This window comes from Gallus gallus, chromosome 1 (assembly GCF_016699485.2).
Source record: "Gallus gallus isolate bGalGal1 chromosome 1, bGalGal1.mat.broiler.GRCg7b, whole genome shotgun sequence".
NCBI classification, from domain to species: Eukaryota; Metazoa; Chordata; class Aves; order Galliformes; family Phasianidae; genus Gallus; species Gallus gallus.
In genome coordinates, this window is record NC_052532.1 from 122,340,883 (window position 1) to 122,362,911 (window position 22,029).

The 22,029-nt window shown below is 39.7% G+C and overlaps 1 long non-coding RNA gene across 1 annotated transcript; it reads right to left on the reverse strand.

Annotated features, from left to right (window-relative positions):
* Positions 1–604: 604 nt before the first annotated feature.
* LOC121106662 lies at positions 605–21,965 on the reverse strand. The gene is made up of 3 exons (XR_005839425.1): positions 17,862–21,965; positions 8,634–15,974; positions 605–1,650 (listed from the first exon to the last, which is right to left on the reverse strand). It is a non-coding gene; the product is annotated as an uncharacterized LOC121106662 (long non-coding RNA).
* Between the last annotated feature and the right edge of the window lie 64 nt (positions 21,966–22,029).

Below are 22,029 nucleotides of genomic sequence, written 5' to 3' on the forward strand. Positions count from 1 at the left end.
ATGCAGGAAATGGCTGACTTGAAAATCTAGTGCCCTTGAAAAAAGAGATGAATAGATGTTTTACTGTTCTGGACAGAGAGGGAAAGGATGAATTTCAGGAGTTGGAAAGGAGGAGGGAGATGACAAATGACAGGGAAGTAAAAAACCTTCTCAGCATTTTTTTTATGCCAACAAAGAACAAAAGTAGCCAGTAGGGTTTTGTGCAGCACAAATCTGCAAGCAGTAAGGTCAGCAGTAAGACCAAGTGGCTCCTGAGGCTAAATATCAATACCTTTTTTTCCTCAGCTTTACCATAACTTGAGTAGAGAAAAAATCCTTTTCTTTGAGCTGTAAATGAGTTTTGCTGTTGTTTTTCTCCTCGGGATCTGGGAACAGCTTATGTGAAGGTTTGAAACAATAGAAACCATGAGGTGAATTACAAAAACAAAGAAACAAGCAAAATCTCACTCTTCTCATGCCGAACAGCAAGACTTGTGGTTGTAAGCAGTCTCCCAAGCAGTAAATATACATCTCCTGCTGTGTGTAGAGTCTCAAAGGTGTAGGTAACTCTTGTGTGGACACGAAGCTTGCCATCCATCCACAGAGCAGGCAAGTAAAGCCCTAAAGTGCTTTCTGAAAACCAAGCTGCTGACGTATAGAGGCTGTAATACCATCCAGAGTAAATTATAGCTGTAGTACTAAAACTGGTCTCTGAACATCTTCCGCTTTGAAATGTCAGTGTAGCATGAATCTAAATTGAATGCAAAATTTAGTTTAAAAAAAGAACACAAGAAAAGTATGAGTATTTAATGATATTTTGCTTTTGGCAATGAAGACAGTTTCACAGTGAAAGTAGTGTCAAAGCACAAAGTAAATTACAACAGATGGCAGTTTCCAAGATTAATATATCATCATTATAATAGTTTTGACCAAAATTTAGTTTATTTTTCTTTGAAAGAGCAATATAAATATTTTAAATGCCATTTAAATAGACTAAAAAGTACCTGTTTTTATTATTACATTAAGTTGGGACAGGAGAGCCTGAAAGTGACAATAAGAGCTAGCAAACTCTATGTTACAGATGAAATGGAGATAGCTTGAATAGAAGACGAGGCCACTGATTTGTTTGCATGGTTTGGGCTCTGAGATGTTCATTTTCTGAATTTTCTGACTTTTCTGTCGAGCAACTCCTCTCTGGCAACTGTCTCTTCCTAATATTTGCAGCTGATGAAAATAAATGAACAAGTACAGGTCTCCAACATACTGATGATCATGACTTGTTTGGTGTGGCGCAGGAGGTTGCAGGGGAGCACTTTACAGCTCAGAGCAATGTTCTGCATCCATGCTTCCTTTTGCAGTGTTCTTAGAGGTCAGGAACTCTTTTATCTTTTAAAACTTTTTATCTTTTTTAACTCTTTTATCCTTTGATTTTATTTTTATTTTTTGTAATTCTTTTTCCTTCTACCGTAAGTCCCAGTTTCCATTTGAGTTACTGCCAGCATTGTTGCACTCATTATTCATGTGTTCAGCCATAAGGTGTTGGTGAGCAAATACCAGGTCTTACTGCAGTTCCAGAATGCATATTTCTTCATCTGGCAACTTTTACCATCCATGCACAAAATTGCTCTTCTTCCTGCTCCCTCTTCTCCTTCCTGGGAGATCTCCAGTCAGCTGGTGGAGAAAGGAAAAAAAAAAATTCTGTAGCAAAATGACATGAAAGAAGAGACAAAGTAAAGATTTTGCAGACACCCGGAAGGATGATACTTATGCAAATACTACCTGCAGAGACACCTCTAGCAGGAAAAAAAGATTACTGCAGAGAAAAAGGAAGATAAATTCCATTGTGCAACTAAGTGTGTGCTGGCTGATAACATTTCCTCTCTGAGAAAAGTACTGGGAGTACAATCCAATTGTCCACACATGCCATGCTGTTTGAGATGCCCTGGAGTCTACCACATCTGCTACAGCTCTCCTTCTAGGGAATCATGGATCTTCCATATATCCTGTGACAAATCTGCCAGCTTGTGCATGTGTCTCAGACACCCAAGGACATCTTAGTTGGCACCATATCTTGTTTGGGAGCAGCTGGTTTACTCCTCTGGCCCTATTAGGCACTGGCTTGGCTGGATATCTCACTGTGCTCTGTGCCCAGGAAATAATACAGCAACAAAATGTAGACATCCAGTGTCTCCAGTCATCATCTCCGTGATGCTCTAAGCTATCACAGACAGGTAGGTATGACAGCAGGGGAGACTCATGCCATTATAGATGCCCAGGCAGAAATGGCCTACTGACCAACTAGCTCTAGAGGATTACATTAAAATTACTCCCAGTTAACTAAAATGGAAGCTTAGACACAAAACTCATGACATTTGTAGATGTACATATTTAGTTTCTTTAAGTACAAGTCAGATCCCACTTGTGTCTTACAGCTCCCAGGTTTCTTTATCACCCTTCCTCCCGTTTGACCAGAGGAGTGTGAGTTATGCAGACAAGACTGATCATCTCTTCCTCAGTCTGGCCTCTTGCTTTGCTCTACTACAAGAACACTGAGTCTGTGACCCTGTGACACACAGGCTACATGACAACTGATTTAGATACCAGTATCTTGTTTATAGTTCCTGGCCTTAATTTAGGAAAACAAAGAACAGTGGGTAGGCAAAGTGTCCTGGTGGCAGCTAATACGTTCCTGGTTTACCCTTCCTGCAACAACCACTGTAAATGAATAACACAGCTGTCCTGCAATATTCACAGAAACAAAGCAGGCCACAGCTAGACCTCCAGGACTGTGCAGCCCCACTGCAAGCATTTATCCAACTTAAGACTGCCTTGGTGCAAATGTGAAGTAGAAGTGTAGCTGCTTGCACCCATTTATATTACCAGGACTTGGAGCCACTTATCGAGGTCTCTGGAAGAGTGTTCCTAACTTTATTTTACTTTTGTAAGAGAGATCCCAGTATCAGATACCAGCTTATAATTTGCCACAAAAAAAGTGTGTATAAGAGAACAAACAGAAAACTGGAAAATGAAAAAAATTATATATGGCCTTGACATGTCTTTCACTGTCTAATATAAAAACAGATGCTCAGGAATGAACTCAGGCTTTTCCCATATGCACAAAAGTACACATGAAGTTAATGCAAAGAAGACATATTAGCAGTGAAAAGTTTCACTTTTTCCCTGGTGAAACTCCTTCATGAGCATACTGATTGTTCATGGTCAACTTGATCTCCACAAAGTTCCCCAGAGCCTTTTTCTGCGAAGCTGCATTGTAGCTGATCAGTCTTTAGCATGTGTCTGGGATATTTCTCCCTGGGTGCAGGACTTGCCATTTACCTTTGCTGAATTTCACAAGATTCCTCTCTGGTCAGTCCTTCAGCCTGTCAAGGTCCATTTGAATGGTAGCACTCCCAGCTGGTGGATTGAATACTCCTCACTATTTTCTATCATCTGCAAACTTTCTGAGGGTCCACTGTGTTCCAGGTCTATCCCAGGTTAACTTTCTCTAGGTTAATCTAGGTCATTAATGAAGATATTAAATAATGTAGGCTCCAGTATCAACCCCCAGGAGTTACCTGCAGTTACTGGACTGTGTTTGGACACCGTGCCTCTGACCACAAACCTCAGAGTTCTGTAGGTCAGCCAGTTTTCCTCACTGCCCATTTATCTAGTCTGTACTTCACTGGTTTGCCTATGAAGACGTTACAGGAAGCAGTGCTGAAAGCCTTGCTAGTTCTATATATATGTATACAGTGTCCACTGTACTCATACTAACTATTCCCAGTCTCCTTCTTGACCTTCAAATTTTGGAAATAAATAGTTTCAAAATGTACCTACAGTTGCAGAAAGAAATGGTTCCACGTTCAACAATGCTGCCTGGAGAAGTGGGATTCAAGAAACAGAATTACAAACCTGATTTTGCGAAGTGCACTACAACTGTCATGGAGTTATGGGTATTCATAGAATCATAGATTCATAGAGTCACAGAATGACCTGCTGTGAGCAGAGCTGCCAACCACCAGACCAGGCTGCCCAGAGCCATATCCAGCCTGGCCTTGAATGCCTCCAGCTATGTGCCATTCATAGTTTTTGACTCACCATAAGTCAGTCCTCATCCAACACTTGCAACAACATTTCATATTTTCTGTTGCAAAGCCATCAAATAGATTTTGAATACTAGCTAGAAAATCTTGCAGATGCAGATGTTTCCGAGTTTCCTTGTGCAACACATGAAACAGGACTAACAGTCAGACTATATTTAATATGAAAGCTTGTTAAGGCCAACCCAAAACGTGAGGTAGCAGTTAGTGCTTCAACAGCCCAGGCAACACAGAAAGCCAATGCAAAAAATGCAGTAGCACTAGCTAGGCAGGCTTCTTGATATGTATGGCATTAGCAAAAGTATACCTGCCTCCTACAGCCTCCTGAGTGATTTTATCTTCTGTAGCTGACTCTGAATAACTTTTAATTACAGTGGATGCTTAGTTTCCTCATATAAAGTGTGGTGCAGACTGTAGGCAGACAGACATGCCTTCAGTGTAAGAGGGTATGATTCGCTGTGTTTAAATGGGCATAAGTAAACAGCATGAGCTAGGCCTTTAGTAATAGTAGAGAATCAAGGATGCACAGACTTTCTTGCTATTGAGTTTATTTTTGATCAGAGAAACAGCACTGATGATCTAATCTATCCTGTCAAAAGTCTTTAGTGTCAATACAGAAAGAATAGTAATTTAAATCTGTCACTGACAACTGCCCATTTTCAGCTCTAGCCAACAGTGTAACTCAGGAAAGAAGAAATGCAGGTTTATATTGATATGAAAGGAGACAGCTTTTGTAAATTCATGGTAACAGCCTGTCCCTCACCAAAATTGACCAGCATTAAGCTTTCAGACACAAATGTTCACCTCTCCATCAACTAATGTAGATTTCATCACTTTCCTTATAGTAAGTGGTTTTATTTTCCTTTCAGGGTCAACACTTACGAGTTTATTTAATAACAGGAAGGACAAAATGGAATAACTTTGCATAGTTTCTACATCTAAGTGGCTTGAGTTTGCTGACAGAAGAATTGGTAGGAAACTGCCTTTTCCACTGGATAAATATTAAACTTATGTTGGCTAAGATATGTTTGTTCAGCAGTCAGCTCTGTGACTACAGCTAGCACAATCATACCAGACAATTACCTCTGCTAAAGTCAGGTGAAGATAGCAATGTGGCTGTGTAGACCTTGGCATGGACTAGTTGCAAGCAGCAGGGCTTCGTGTCATGCCTGTTATAACTCTATGATTCTTAATTCAGCTTATGCTATGTTTTTCACAGTTATCCCAGACAACAGGGACAGGTACACAGGGCACAGAAAAAGTACAGGAGCACAGTATTTAGATTGAGTTTTAAGTCTCGACATAGAAGCAACTTCCAGCATTCATGTTCGCTCAGTCCTGTCCTCATAGGGTAAGTTGTTCCAGCCTCAGTGAAATCTGGGTAAGTTTTACACAGTCATTTGTGGATTATTTAGGGAATCAAACTTACTTTATGGTGATAACGGATTCTCAACAAGAATATTTTCAACTCCATTGTAAATACTGTAAATATTTCACAGAACTTTTCAGAGAAAAGCTTTTTGGAAAAGCAGCCTATTGCCTATACAGGCCTGAAGACAACATCAAAAACGCACAAGGCGGTGTGCATGTTACTGGCTATGGGAAGAGCATCAGGTCCTCTAGAACTGATATATGCTTCATTTTCTACACGTGTGATACGATATGCTGCTGCAGTGCTAAGAACACTATAAGCTGTGCAATGTCAATATGCAGAGCCAAGTGAGCTCTTACACACAAGGTGGTGCTGCTGGGCCGCACAGTACCTCTCCCGCTACTTCACTGCACAGACCATTTTGAGAGAGAAAGTCTCACCCATGAAAAGCTTTCTTTTTTAATTTTCCACTTCCCAAATACTCCACCCTCCCAGTATGAGCCAACTAGCAAATAGCAGTCCTGCTTGTCAGAGATGGTGTATGTCTGACTTCTGTCTTTTTTGGACTCTTTGGGATTTTTGACACTATTTTCAATTCCGTCCTATGCACCTTTTTCACTAGAACTCAAATACCACACAGGTCTGTCATCAAAATAACCTGAGGTAAAGTTTTCAAAGTGACTACATGGAATGTCACAGTACACATCCTAAAGATCCAAATCTTTTTTTTTTTTTTTTTTAGGTGAGTGAGATGTTAATCCGTGAGCCATACAGGCACCTTTCCACATTTGTTTCAGAGCCTTTAATTCAACTCCATGGAATCAAAACAACAGACACTTTACAACACTTCTGCTACCAAGAGTGAAAATCATGCTTCTGTTTTAATAAGCACTGAAGTAACACACAATGAGATTTAGGTACAATAAAGGATTGAAGTAGTAGTACATTTATCTGATACGTAATGTTAATATTAGAACATAAGGAAAGGTAAGGTCTGAAAATCCAAGCATTTATGAAAATAATATGTGCACACGCTCCTGAATTGGTTCCATCAAGTAATACCAGTTGGTGGCAGCTGAATTAATTGCCATACATTTTCAGATGATAACTGTTGAAGTCTATACATTTACATTGACTTGAGCTGGAATAATTCTGTAAATCATTGAGGATCACGCCAGCAATACACAGAAGATGGACCAAATTGTTTTGCTAGCCATTAAAAATGAAAGAAAACTGAGAATTAGAATAGCAATGAACGTGAGCAGAATAGTCTCACTAGTGTGCAGAATGCCTCACTGTCCCCAAGAGAGTTCTTAGCAAAATCTTAAGTACAGAGTGAATGGCAAAACATTCATTATTTCCTCCACAGCATAGGCTTTCCTGTATCATGATACGCTCTGCCTGACTTCATACTATTGCTGAATCTGGCCAGAGAAACTCTTAACATCTCTTTTGAGGATAATGAGTTCCTAGATAATCAGAAAGAAGTAAAAGTTTGCCATGTTTTGCCTAATGACCAGTGTAGTTATTTGTTATGCTTCGAAGAGAAGGAAGTTGCTTACAGACTGATTGCATACACTGGCAAAGTTAAATAGATATTGCTTTGCCAGAGTACAAGCTCTGCTTTGTCTATGATAACCTGAAACAACTTGCCTGAAAGCTTTATCACAAGGACTCTCTTCCTTAATGAGTGTGGTATGGCTGGGCAGAATGCTCACTGCAGTTATAAAGAGAAGCAGGACTTATGAGTTTCTTGTTTCTAAGGGCAGATTTTAAAATGAATGGTCAATGTGTGATCTCAGTAGTGTTGACGTAGAAATCTGCAATAGCTCTTCAGCATCATCATCAGGGTTTATTATTTAAACCATTGTTATTTCCACATCTCATGGTTGATGATGAGATCAAAATCTGGTTCCTCGTAATTGTATCCTGAATTCTGGTCTTTTGGTCTTTTTTTTTTCTTGAAAATATAATACTTTCTTTCCCATGTTTTCCTCCTAAAGCAGATTCATCTCTATTTTCATTTGTGCTAGCAAGGTATCTTTCACCAGACAGTCATGTCTGGTCTAATGCTACAAGCTCCCCACACGAATGAACTCCCACACACAGAAAATGTGTAATAAAAACAAAATAGTATAGCACCTGGTGAAGCAGTGTGCAGTATAAAGAAGATAAAAATTCCTGCTGCTTTTTTTAAGGAGCAGTCACTTCTGCTTTATGGACTACATTTCTACTTTACAGAGATACTCCACAGTAACTTACTTCCTTCTCTGGAAAGTGCCTGCCCTTTCATTTGTTGTGCTTTAACACCTCTTGTTTTCTTTACAGTGTGCTGACTGCTAAATTGTCTGATGATCCTCATTTTAAAATAATGGCACCTCCATTTCATTCCTGAAAGGAAGAAATAATAATGATAATAAAACCTATTTTATTCTCCCGACCCGTGCATTTTTCCTCTGCCAGTGGGCTTTCTTTTGCAATTCCTACTGTAAATTTCCATTGTAAATCCAGCCATATACTGTAGATGGAGCTTTAAGTTCTGCCAGGAAGAAGTCCACTCACATAAGCCATAGAGATGCCCCAGTAACAAAAGTAGGGACGGTGTCACATGAAAGACAGGATAGGAGTGAGATGATGCGAGATGTGTTTGTGGTTTGGACTCATTCCTTTGCCTGTGTATCTTACAGATTAGCATGTGGGAAAAAAACGGACCCAAGAAAATCTGGTCTCCAGCCCCTCTGGAATCCTCAGAAAATAATGGGAAGCCCTTAGAGCAGGAACCCAAGTGTATCTCACAAAAATCAGAGGCAACTTTCCAACTGTTTTATTGAAGAAAACAGTGCAGCAATCGCTAAGCAGAGGAATTACTATGACATAAGTGAAAAAGATTCCTGCAAACCACAGTCTACACAAAAATGAAAGGTCAATGGCAAATTCTAATTAGCATAACATTTTTAATGGGATTAATCTTACCCATGTGTATCAGCAGCAGATGCAGGCTTACAAAAGAAAAACTCTAAGTGGGCAAGAGGTTAATTATGTAGGTAGGCATTACAGGATCACTTATAACAAGATTCAGAAAAATGCTTTTGTGAAAAAGTGAAATTGTCTTATTCATTTTAAAGCATACTTTTCCGGTTACTCTCCCCCCGGTTAGAAAAAGCATTTCTAAACATGCTTACCTAAGCTTTGCTGGAAAGTTGGAGAATCAGGGACTGCTTTTTTTCAGGGAGACATAACGCTGATCCAGGCTGACACAGCCTGCTTTTCTCTGTCTGCATTCCACTGCCCTCTCTCCCCCAAGTACACACATGTCCATCTCTACTTGCCCTGTAACTCACAAACCTGCATTGTAATATGTTGGGAATTTTTTTTTTTTTTGCTCAAATATGCTTGCTGAACTATCTTTATCCCAAAAGAGATGGAGGAGAGTCTTTATCATTCTTCATTTGAATAAAGGGAGAGTTTACTGGGTTAATTTCCCAGTAGGGTGTCTCAACCCATCAGAGATTGCAGCTGCTTTTTTATCCCTACTTCCCAGCTGCAGTGTCACTCCTCCTTTCCTCACTGGCTGAAGTTCTTGGAGGTTACAGACTTATCAGTCCATCACATAAATGTTCCCCCATATATGTCACCACGTTGTGTATCATACATTGCATGTGCAATTAATGCTAACTTTATATTGCCCAGGATGGACAAGTTAACATTAATTAGCCTATTAAGCCTGCGCAGTAAATCTGAAGTTCCTAAGTTCTAGTTGTCCACCGACCACTGCAACATCTTCTGTTTTCAGCTCGTTCTTCTTCCTGATATGCCTTATTTGGTGAGTTTCAACTAGTTCTTCTTTCTGATAAGCCACATTTGGTAAGAGTTTACAGAGTTAGTATAACTGTCAATCGAAGAAGAATTTGGAAGCCTCTGCTCAACTTGTTTGCAAGGACACCTTGTTTGCAAGCCTCTTTTGTCTCAAACATGTAGGAAAGGAGTACAAGTTTAGGCCAAGGGAACTGGATTTAATCTACAGAAGTGATTTTATGTCAAGCAGCAGTACTGCCGAGCTGATGTGGTAGTCAGGGGGTTGAACCACATGACCTTCATCAGTGCCTTCCAACCTCAGCCACACTGTGTCCGTATAGGCACCTCAGCATGGAGGTGGGCAGAGGAGAGTTGTAGGGTGCTTCTCTGTAAAATGTAGGAATACCGGTCTTCCCCAGCTAGGGTGCTCAGATGAAGATAGTAAGCTCTGAATTAAAATGTTTGCCAAAGCAATAGAAAGCTAAGTATTTATTTGTTTTTCTTTTTCTTTCTTTCTTTTTTCTTTTTCTTTTTTTTTTTTTTTTTAATAGAAGATTCGTGGTTGCATTTTGCAAATAGCCTGTGAGGTGGTGTCCTTGCATACACCAGGAAAACTGGTTTAAGTTTTGTATTCACCCTCAGGCAGTGCACATCCCTATCTCCTATCTGCAGAGGAGGAACAAGCTGGAGATTATCTGGGGGTAAGTGCATACTCCTTCTCTCCTACTAAACCAAATGAGAAGCGTCTGCTGTGCAGTGCCTGGGTCACAGAGGGGAAGAACAGGTCTTTATATTAATGGTGAAGGGATTGACTGAGTTCGCTCCTCAGTCAGCTCCATGAATTGCCCATGATATTTTTCATTGCAAAAACACTGTGTCAGTGTTTTATGATCACTAGAAGTCAGTGCTTCTCTTCAGCTTCACTGCAGAGAAGGGCCATGAAAGACCCTTGTGTGCATATAGCTGAGCTTTACATCCTATTCTTCCAATAATGCACCTGCGCTCACCATCCACTTTTACAGCAGCAGCCCTGGCACCTCTGTCAGCGAATGTGACTTTTACACACAGCTCATGCTGAGATGATCCAAACATACACCCCAATCTCTGTAGGGAATGCCATAGTCACCTGGAGTATATAAGTTTAGCTTACATCTATCTCTGTTATTAATAGACATTTTAATAAATTGCTGTAGCCAGCTGGAGTAAGTCCACCAGGTGAACAGGCTGTCTGAAACAATAGCTCATCCCCGCCCACTGCCTTCTGTTGGGGTGCTTGTATCTACGTATTTATGCCTGTAACATGCTGGTAGCATTAATTAACTCCCCATAAACTATTTATAGGTGTTCCTTTTATGTAAAATTGTCATCTGAAATGCAAACACAGGTTTATCACCATCCACTGCACTCCCAGCTTGCAACAACCCAGGCCTCTAAGTTTGGATTGACAGATGGCCTCCTCTAAGCATACCGGGGCATGGACCCTCCCTTCCTCTTAAGATCATTGAAGCCACACAGAGGTGAGTTTTCAAGCCAATTCCATGAGGCTCAGCATCAAAGTGATGGTTTGTGTGTGCAATAGCAACATTCATTAAAAACGTCAGTGTATAAGGAAGTTAGAATAGTGGGAGTACTGCATTAGGAAAAGGATCCATATAATTACAACCACTGTGTAATTCTAAATGCATTTTTTGCCTGGAAAACCACTACTCTCTGATTGTGCAATGTCATTACTGCTGCCTATTTCATTTTAAATTACAATTATCACTGGTTTTTTTTATTCCAACTCTTCAGAAATAGAAAAAACTCCTACAGGTTAGAGGCAGTGTGATTTCCGATAGTGAAATCAGTTCTGTCTTTCTGTTACATGTAGAATCTATGATGAAAAGGGATCTTTTCCCCATAGCCCAAATAAAATGTAGTATCAATTCACTTGCTATCTATTAGATGTGTGCGTAGTGTAGTATCTTACCAATGATCCACTTTAAAGCAGCCTCATCTACTAAAATCCTCTTTATTCTGATTATTAGACAAGCACAACAGAAAATAGGAGAAAGTCATTCTGAAATCCTTCTTTGATCTATTTACAAAACCAATTTGCAACAAGGTAACTCCAAATTGATTTCAGGATTTAATCATCACATAGACAAACAACATCAATCAATATTATGCATTACAAAAACTCCCAAATCTAATGGCTGAAAAGATTAAGAGTTCAGAAACATACTCATTTCTTTACTATTTGACATTATGGATCATAAATCATAATTATCAACTATAAATTCTAACTTCCCATTGTAAAAAGGAGACTATTTCCTTAAAAGATTTTTAAGACAGAGTTTGCAAAACTTTGAGTATACCAGAAGATGTCCAGTTTTGTTTTCTAAAAATGACTCATTTGGTTCTCTTTTGTTTCTCTTCTCCTGTAGTGTTACTTAAAGTCAGCCTCTCCTCTTGATGACACACAGACAGTCTGCTATATGGCATTGTGTCCAAAACTCATAAATGTAATGACACCAGCTACCATCAGATCATTTTGTACAAATTTTGAGAGTACTTGACATATGTTTAGATTATGTTTGTTTTATGAGCAGGTTTTGTGACTCTATGATGTTTAAATATACCAGTAGTATCTCACATAATGAAGAGTTATTTTAACATTTTAACAACAGAATGTGCATCAGAGTAATGTGACATTATGTCGAGATAATGAGATGTCAAAGACTCCACCCAGCCACGTCAGCATTGTACCAGTGAACTAAGCTTTAAGCATCAGTAAAGATTTCAATGTGCATGTGTGAGACAATTTCCTTGGCTCAGTTTTTAAAAAGGTAAGGTTTTTTCTTCTACCTGTGCTCTGTTATCTTCTCTGCTGAGCTAGTAGGCCAGAACTGTTCTGTCTGAACTGCAGCGACTCTCTCTGGCCTACAAAAATGATAAAGTCCTGCAATGTCGTGACTATGCAGAATGATTTATAGCAGCCTATACTAATTATGCAGGAAATGAAGTAGAAAGAAACATTTGCATTGCACACCAAGCACAGACTAGACTCTTCCATGACAAATATCAATGTGCTTCTTACCAAGGAAACCAAGAGGAAGTTCCATGTTTCATGCTTCTATGTTGATACAGTGTGTTCACGGTAATCCCTTATGCCTGGGATTCTAGAGTACATACGCATGACCGTGCTCATCATGGAACTTCCCAACACTGCCTATTTCCATATCTCTGGGAGCCCTCAGCCTGGGTGTCCAAATTTCACAGACAAAGCACAGGTGTATCTCGTATGATCAGTCTTATCTAGCAGCAGACCAAACTGACCGAAACAGGAAATGTTGCAGAGAGGGATGTATCTCCCAGGGCTTGGCATCCAACTATAGGAACTCACGTCCTTGTAACTCAGCAAGAATCTGCACACTATGCAGATCCTATTCACAACAGACAGCTGAAGGAAAAGGATACATCATGACATGAAGTCAAGACATGAGGGATTGAGCGGGATGTCTGAAAGCAGCAGGATTGGAGCCTTGCCCTTATCTATAAGAAAATGCAGGGGTGATGTAACCCATGCAAACATGCCTAACATGGCATGGCACAACTCCTGATGTCATAGCCACACTCTCTAACATTTCCAAAGATGAGAAACCACTTTCAAACTGCCCATGGAAGATGACATTGAAGGGTGTAAACACTTAAACTGTGCCAAGGTATTACTGAGGTTTGTGCTGGCTGACCCTGGCCAAAACCAGGAGTGTGCTGACCATTAAACCGTGCTGACCGTGTTTATTTTGTCAGAATAGCTACATTCCAAGAGTCCAGGCATTCCAAGTGGGCTAGTCCAAAACTTTCCATGGTAATGAGAAATCAGTGCTGTGGAAATAGTTAACTGTTCTGTAGAGAAGGAGAATGCAGACCCTGAAGCCTGGCTGCTTGAAGACCTACATGAGACCTGTTTTAAAGCCCCTCTATCCTTTAAAGACTATACTATTAAGATATTATTAATAAATATGACCCTTTCTTATTAAATATTTATCTTAGGCAGGTTTGGACCTGAGATCTCACCTTTCCTAGTTGGGTACTCCTACTTATCATTACTTTATGCCTTGATAATAAAAGAGGAGAGATTGGACATGGGCAATTTCATGCATTAAACATGTAAACTCCGTAGGGCTGCTGAATATATACAGTACCTTTGAGGCACCTGTGAGTCTGGTGGGGGAATGAAAGTTTAAATCACATAAATCTAGGAAGTAGATGGGCATTAATAGAATTTATCACCACTGCCATTTCTGTAATAATGAAGTGGTTAATGAACAGCCTTGTGCCTCACAGAAGGTGAATATATTGGCATGACCTCTAAAATAGCCTCAGTCTTTCAAGGGATTACCTTATACTCATTCCAAGTTCCTTCTCTGTGCTATGTTGCTATGTTCCCTCTAAACCTGTACCACTGACAACATGTAAGCACTCACTCTCCAGTAAGAATGTTCATTCTTGCCAGTATATCTTTTCATGCTCTAAAAAGTTTTGCCTATGCCCAAGAAACCTATACCTGATGAAAGAAAAGCAACAAAACATCAAAGTTAAGAGTCCAGTCTTCATGAGAAAGCAGCATTGATACCTGCGTATGCCACATTAACTCAGCCAAACAATGAAATTATGGCTGTCATGGCTTCAGACCCAGGAAATGCAAAGCTACAGAATGCAGAAAACCTATTGTTTCTTAGTGCATATACATATGGCACATTTGCCAGTAACTAAATTTTATTGCAACCATCTATGGAAAAACAAGTAACTGTATGTCTTCTTTATAGTTCCCTATCTTTCAAGCAGATCTCTAGTAGAACATCTTTTTCTGAAGGTAGCTTGCCAGTGGGAGGCACAGAGCTCAGATAATCACTCGTGGCTACCTGCTTCTGATTACATAAGCAGTACAGTGTCAAAGTTTACGATGGGATTTGATTTGTAAGGTATGCCTCACAGATGATCTGTAAGGCCTCTACACCATAAGCGTGTCACAGGGCTCAGAAAGGATTTGCAAATATAACCTCTCACCTCACTGCTCACTGGGAAAGGGAGTCCCTAGCACTTTTCTGAAAGGGAGAAAACGTCCTCTGTTCTTCTGGTGAAAGAGTGGTCATGTTCAAAAAGTGCTTTGTTGGAAGCTTCATTTCCTTGCCTTTAAATACGAAGTGTGGGTTGAAGTTAGTGAAAGAAGAATCCTTCATTGCAACAACATAAAAGACAGCAGCATGGTATGATATACCACTTCTGCCATAACCTTCTGTATGGTGGCCATTGTCTGGCTGATAATGTTAATGGAGCATCCTCATGTTAATGAGGCAGTACCCCCTAACACTGACACATTTTTGTATGCTTATTCTAAGTACAATTTGGGATACTGGTCTTTCATTTGACTTTTATAAAGCAAGTGCTTTGAAAATTTTCAAGCAAGCATTTCGGTTATTCCAGTTATTTCACCCTATGTTTTAGGGATCCACTCATCTGTTAAACTACAAATTATTATTAAATCACAGTCACTAATTCCTTAATGTCCATTTAAATACCCTCTAATGCTGCCTTTACCTTAAAAAAATAAATAGTGATCTCCACCAGTACTTGCTGTGTGATGGGCTCCACTGAAAGAGCTACTCCTACCCGTGGCAGCATTTTATTTCATGACATGTGTCTAATCTTTGTTTCTCAACAGGAGTGTTTGTACGAGACAGAAATCCGTGAGATTTATATTCTTATGATCAACTTATTCAGCTCATTGGATATTCTACCAGGTTTCAAATAGGAGCTCTAGGAAATAATGGAACAATAATACGCTGGTTTGCACTTAGTAGGTATCATACAAGGTCCCTAATTGCTTCTGGTTTAGCCTCTGGAAAATTGCAGATATTAACACTCTTAATAAGCTCTCTATTGCAACTTAAAGTGATGAAAATGGGTAAGATAGATAATTTTTCTTATTGAATCTAGTAAATGTAATTTTGGCTACATAGTTACCAAGGGAATTAACTGGAAGGAATATGATTCTTCTTTTCTACTGTGCAGCGCATTCAAAACATCTGAGGAGATCCAGACAAGATTGACGGAAGATATTTATAACCTAAATTCACTGCTTTAACCAAAGAACAGAGAATGAAATTGGAGTCCACTACTTTTGTATTTTTATGAATCTGAATTCTAAACCTGGGTATTTGAGAAGAAGTGCATAGAGGCAAAGGGGAAATCCACATCCTACAATGTCCAGAGTTAGACATGAAATATACCATCAGTATGGTGAGGATTCATCTCAGATTTCTCTATCATCAAAGTCCAAAGCCATTCTCTTCTCAGTCAGCTCCACAAGCCCTGTTCCTACAGATGCTGTTATTTCTTACCACATAAAAGGTGGTGCTGGTAATCTAAGGCACTAGGAGGACTGTCACACAGAGATAATTGCTATTACCTTATTATAGGCTTGCCAATGACCTGTGTCTCTTCACAATTCTTAGCACTAGTGAATTTGAAGTTGGTCTTAGAAACTGCACTTTGGTTAGACTTTACCTTGCAAAACATACCTTCAAAACTTGATTAGCTGCTGCCATGCAAGGGACAATTTGAGGTTCCTGATTCTCAGGCACAGTGGAGACTGGGACGTTGATACCATGACAAAATGCAAATTCTATTCACAAAGAAGGCTCCAGATGACAGTTGTGCATGACATTCCTCTATTGTTGTGTCTGTAAGAAATCAGCTAGATTTATACTGCACTCCTGAATCCCTCCATGAATCACTGTGCTTTTCCAGCCTGAATAATTAGAAAAATCAACTTCTGTCCAGTCTATACCAGCTGAACTCAAAATGGCACTTAAAAACACATTTCCTTAATTAGAATGTCTCCTAATTAAAACTCAAATATTTGCAGGTCTTATCAGACTCTAGTATAAATATTAATGAGGTGTAGCTTGTGAATGCATAGAATTTTAGAGAGCAGTTGTGACTTTCAGATTACTCAGTGCACTATCTGGTACACAGTACTGATGTACTACTCATCTGCAGACACCCCTCCTGGATTTGCAAAGTTATTTCTGCCACTATAAACCTTTAGAGGCTTGGACTGTATGAGCTCTGCAGCTTATGTTATATAAATCTTCCACTTCCTTGTTCAGCCTCACCTTGAGCCCATTACAACCATGAAAGGTTACTGTTCTATCTCAAGACTACTATTCATGATTTATCAAAGTAAAATGCAAAATCTTGAAGCTAAAGATTTCCTAATTACATGTGGATGAGCAGCACTTAACTTAAAATTAAAAACACCCAAATATATAAAATCCTATTCTCTGCATTCATTATCTTGCCTAAGGTTCCTAGGGCACCTTATATCAACCATCATTTTTCCTCCTACTATAAACATGATAAATGCAAATGAAATTTAATAAAAGCACAGAAGTCTGGTCTATGAGAAAGTCCTTCCATTTGAATACACTGTTTATTTTACCCCCTTTTCCAGGTGCAGAACTGGGTAAGTCCAACCTAAATATGCACGTTCACCATGCACAAATGGAGTTGCAGTTATGACATTTGGCACCCAGTGGCAGGCACTTCACCCAGCTCCACCCCCCAAGTACTTATTTCTAGGGTCTCCTCCACATCTCACTCCCTTAATCTTGCATCCTCTCCTACAGGGAAGCCCACTGAGCCTCCCTGCTATCCCAGACAAGCACCTGGAACAGTTCCGGCTTGCTCAATTGGTCTCTGCTATCCTTATACATAGGTAAAGGAAGGTAAAGTGATCAGAAATGGAGGATCATCATCCAGACCCATTCACCTTAAGTTTGGCACCTCGCTTAGAAAGGTCTCTGTAACCAGCAGAGAGAAACAGGCAGTTCTAGAGGTTAAATTAATTGTCCTGATAAAGAGGAAGCCTGAATTTAAACAGTGATGAACCATCTGTTCTGTGCAGGAATTTGTTTTTAGACATATGCTATAGAAATGATTAAGTAAATTTCTTAAAAGATCAATTTATTTTTATCCTTAGCCTGAAAAGATTAAAAATTACAATGTATGGTTAAATTATTCTAGCAGTCCATTCATGGGGATTTCTCTGGGATAACACAGCACAATACCTAGAGACTGATCTTTGGATTTAAAAAATAAAAATAAAAAATAAATCATACAGATGGAGGGAACTGAATGAAAATTGTTGACATAAATGTTGGAATTAAGTATAAAAATGTCCAGTACTCTGCTTTATTTCACATTGTTTAACTCCCAACCAATAAATGATTTATATCTACTTTATAGAACAGGATGAATCCTGTTATCCTGTACAGAATATAATGCGTACAGCCAACTGTTCAGCACTGTAGAGTGAAAATGACTCTTCAAGCAAGTTAGCCAGCAATGTCTACAAACAGTAGTAGTATGACAACAGTATGGAGATTATATGAAAAATAAAACCACATAGAAAGTCTGCCACAAATTTCTAGGATCCTAACATTCTTATCAAAATATAAAAAATAAAAACCCAATATAGAAGAAACTTGTTTTAAAATAAGCTTTGCAAAGACGCCAGCTCATCTCGAAAGGATGTAAGAAAGTATGAAAATTAGACTCAAACTCACAAACTTGACACTTGTCACATGAACCACTTCAGTTGTGGGAACTCTTCTTCATGTTCCATGTCCAAAGCCAAAGCATTGTTACTTGATCTCATTTAACCTTCGGTTTTTCCTTCGGTTGCTGGACGTTTTCCCAGGGCTCACAACGTACACACAGAAATACACAGTGATTAAATGCATGTGGAGTAACTTCGTATTTGGAAGTTAGAAAATACATAGATCTTTTCATGGCAATTTTGTATCCTTGGTGAAATTTTCACAGCTCCCAGTAATGGCTAAATTCATAGAATCATGGAATGCTTTGTGTTCAAAGGAAACTTTAAAGGTAACCTAGTTTCTCTGCCATGGGTAAGGACACCTTCCACTAGATCATGTTTCCCAGGGCCCCATCCAACCGGTTCTTAAAGACTTCCAGGGATGGGGCATTCACGAGGTTCTCACAACTTCTTTGATAATCACAGGTTTCCGTTGGTCTAAAACTAGAAACCTGCTCAGAAATAGCTCGTTGGCTGCAAACAGCAGCTGGGCACGGTAACATACCATTTCCCACAGCAGCTGTGATTTCTGTTCAGCACCATCTTCCTTCAAGCAAGATGTCACTGCTGTCAATGGATGTTTCTCCAGAGAAAGGAAAGTCGGAATAATTCATCTGAGCCAAAAACAAACCGCAAACAAGTTAAAAAGCAGATGCAAATAAGAAATATCCAGCTGTTGTTGGACACGGTTCAGTTTCTGCTGGGGTATCTATCTGGTCAGTGCTTCAGGCCCAAGTCTACCTGAGCTCACTGATGAGCACATTTGTAGTGAAGAGGGGGTGGAAACTGGGGCTTGTTTGAATAAATGTTACACCTTCCATACCAGGTGTATCTGTAGCCCAGCTGTGAATATTTAGAAATGTACTTGCTGCTGTGCAGGGAAGTGATAAATTAAAGCAGCAGCAAATGCAAGGATACCTTTGGCTTTCCAGTTCAAAGCCATGCACACATTCATCACTTTTTCTGCCATATTTTCTTCCCCAGGCACAACAAGGGCGAGGAGCTGAGGCAGTCAGAAATCGTGTAATGATTTCCTAGTACCTGTGGACACAAACGATGGCTACTCTGTGCCTCAGCTCTGCCTGGAATCTGAGGCTGATGGAGAAGGAAAATGAGGGATTAGGGCAGCAGCGAGTTAAAAAAGCTCCCCTCAGAAAGCCCAGGCAGAAGAAAGAGGCTGTAGCAGGTATTTGATGTTCAGTAGCAAGAAACAAGTATTTTCATAAAGATAGCATAAAAAGCCTTTTAATATAATAGTCAAGCAAGTTAACTCAGTGCTACAAGCTCTCAAGTGATGTTTGGAGCAGACCTCATGAAAACCCCTGCCCTGCCAGATATCTATCCATGCCTGGCAGCAGCTCACCTCTCCCAGGTGTCCTCTCTTCCCCAGCAGTGCTAATGACCCTTGCCCCATGGCCAGAACCCACAGGGCCTGATGGTGCCAGGGAGCTTGGCCTGCCTGGGAGCCCAGAGCAGCCATTGGCAAGGAGATTTACATTTTACCAAGGATTTCCACAGTTGCTTACTCTTGAAGATTTGTCTACAGGGTCTTAATCTAAAACAAGAGGGATCATTTCAGGCTTTTCTCAGTTTCTAGCTAGCCTTTATTCAGGGATGAATTCTTATCAAGGAAATGAATAACAGAGTGAGACAATGTGTTTCAATGACATTTTCATGAGCCAGCAAGAGAGTATCTGAAGACCTTAAATATTAATAATCCTCCAGATCTTCAAACCTGATTTTCCCCTAGAACTCTCATCAGCTCCTTAATCAAACATATGTAACCTATTAGTGTCTTATCTTAAACCAAATACTATAATAAATACTGCATATGAAGACTGTAGAATGATTGGGAAGCCCCAAGACAGTAATTCCAGAACATAGTAGAGTATGCAATTACCTTTAAAGACCTCTCATTACTGCACTGCTCTGCTACAGCATGCACCTGGATTTCATACCACAAGGAATTTTAAAGTGAACTGACAGAATTAACACCAAGATAGAATTACCAATGAAGTAATACAGTGGGTTAATGCAGCCAACAATGGACCTGTGAGCCAATCACAGCCAAGAACACCAACACTGGACTTCCAGATTAACTTTCCCTGCACAAAAATTGTGCAGACCTGGTCAGTGCAGGTGGTGAACTGGAGTTCTTTTGGCAGTTCTCAAGTATACCTTTCTGTGACCAGATCTCTGAATAGCTGTGCAAAATAATTCTCACAGTAATTCTCTGTAATGTTTCCTCCCCAGACACTTTTTTAGGCCATAAAGAAACTTAAGGAGAACTTTTCCGAAGTGCCTTAAGATTGTTTTCCACTGAGAGTTGTCTAGCAAAGGGTTAGTTTTTTAAGTAGGAACCAGGCAATGTTTTCCGAAAGTGCCCATGCTTCTGACTCCCCAAGATGCCCATGTAAGATAGGCATCCAAGGACTTGAGCTTTTGAAAAATGGGACTTTGACTGAACACAGGTACTTTTAAATACATTTTGCCCCATTACTCTACTCCAGCCTCTAGCCTCCAAATGGCTCCAAAGCACTCCTTGGTACAAGGCATTTGGAAATGTAGTTTTTTTAATTAAGTTCCAGAAGGGCAGCTGATGTAATCTCCTTTTCAGTGACACCTTTGGCTAATTCATCCTTTCTCAACTGTAATTTTTCACAGTGTTTTTGGCTTGAATCTCTGTAAGTGAAATCTCATCTTCACTGTACTTAATTATGAGATTTTCAGTGACTTGCAGACATTAGAATTTCTTTCAGTGTATTTACTTGACACTTGACTCAGTCTCAGCTCTTCTTCCTAAGTGCTATCAATGTTTTTGGCTACTGCACCATGATTATCAGACTGGAAGATAAGTAGGAGTAAGAGGTGCATAAAACTCCACAGTTGTGTCATTTTGAAGAATCACAGGCATATAAACCACGTCTGAACATTACCTGTTTGAAATGGGAAAGCTGACAGTCAGAGCTGGATCACTGATGACCTGCCTGTATTTCAAGCTTTCATTCAAAGAGCTGCTTTGCTAGAATTTGCAACAAAGCATTATTTATTTATATACCTTTGATGTTTAAGACCAGTAATCACAGAGGAAGCCTCTACAGTGATAAATACTATAAAAAAAAAAAAAAAAAAAAAAAAAAGACAGAAAAATGCTGAGATTTAGCCCAGTGACTTGGTAATGCAGGACAAGTGATAATACAGAAATGTAGATAGTCTGGAGAATACTAAGATAAAATGAATCAGTATCAGTCAGAGTATCACGCAGTAATGCTGGCATGTTGGTAACCCAAAATCCATCAAACACTTCTGTATTCATCAAATTCAAGAGAATATTAAGGAGGAATTTTTAGGAGAATATGCTGTGACTTGGTGCAGAGAGAGAGCATCCCAAGTATGCAAGGTCACGTAGGCAAAGAGTATCATTTGAAAGCATGAAAGTTGAAATAAAGAAGTTTCTGAATTCTCAGTGAGAGGCAACGCAGGAGTGAGATAGGCCAAGAGTAACCTTGAAACTGTGGTCTAAAATGCCATTCTCTACCTTTGGCTTTGGCCCCTTGTTCAGGAGCTCTATTTCAATTCCAGACAATTCTCAAACCTTGCAGTCAGCAACACGATGCCCCAGCCTCACCTTGGGGCTCTGCAACCTGGCAGACACAAACAGTGGGCAACAACATCAAGCATGGGAAAAATTATTTTTTGCAACACCATTTCTATGTGTATAGAGTCACAACAAGACTGGGAGTGCAAGAGCAAAAGGAACGTTACTGTAGCTGCTGAGAAGGAAGAGCAGAAGCCAGATTAAGAGAAATTCTGCAAGCAGAGCCTATGATTTTGAAATAAAACTGGGAGTGGGAGCCTCAAATAAGAAAGTGGCTTGGAGCAGTTGGCAAGTATCAGGAGTATCAGCCATCCATATGCTCCTGAGAAAAGGAGTTATGGAGGAGGAAGACAGAGGTGATCTTAGACATGTTGAGCAAAAGATCATAGTAGAACTTCCAAAGGACTGATAAGAGACAAAAACTGGAGGTTAGTTGGGCTTGTGAGTCTGGAGATGAGGGCTAGTGAAGAGACCACAGGTGTAGTCAAATTGAATAGTCTAAAGACCAAATAAGGAAAAAGCAAGACATTCTATATGC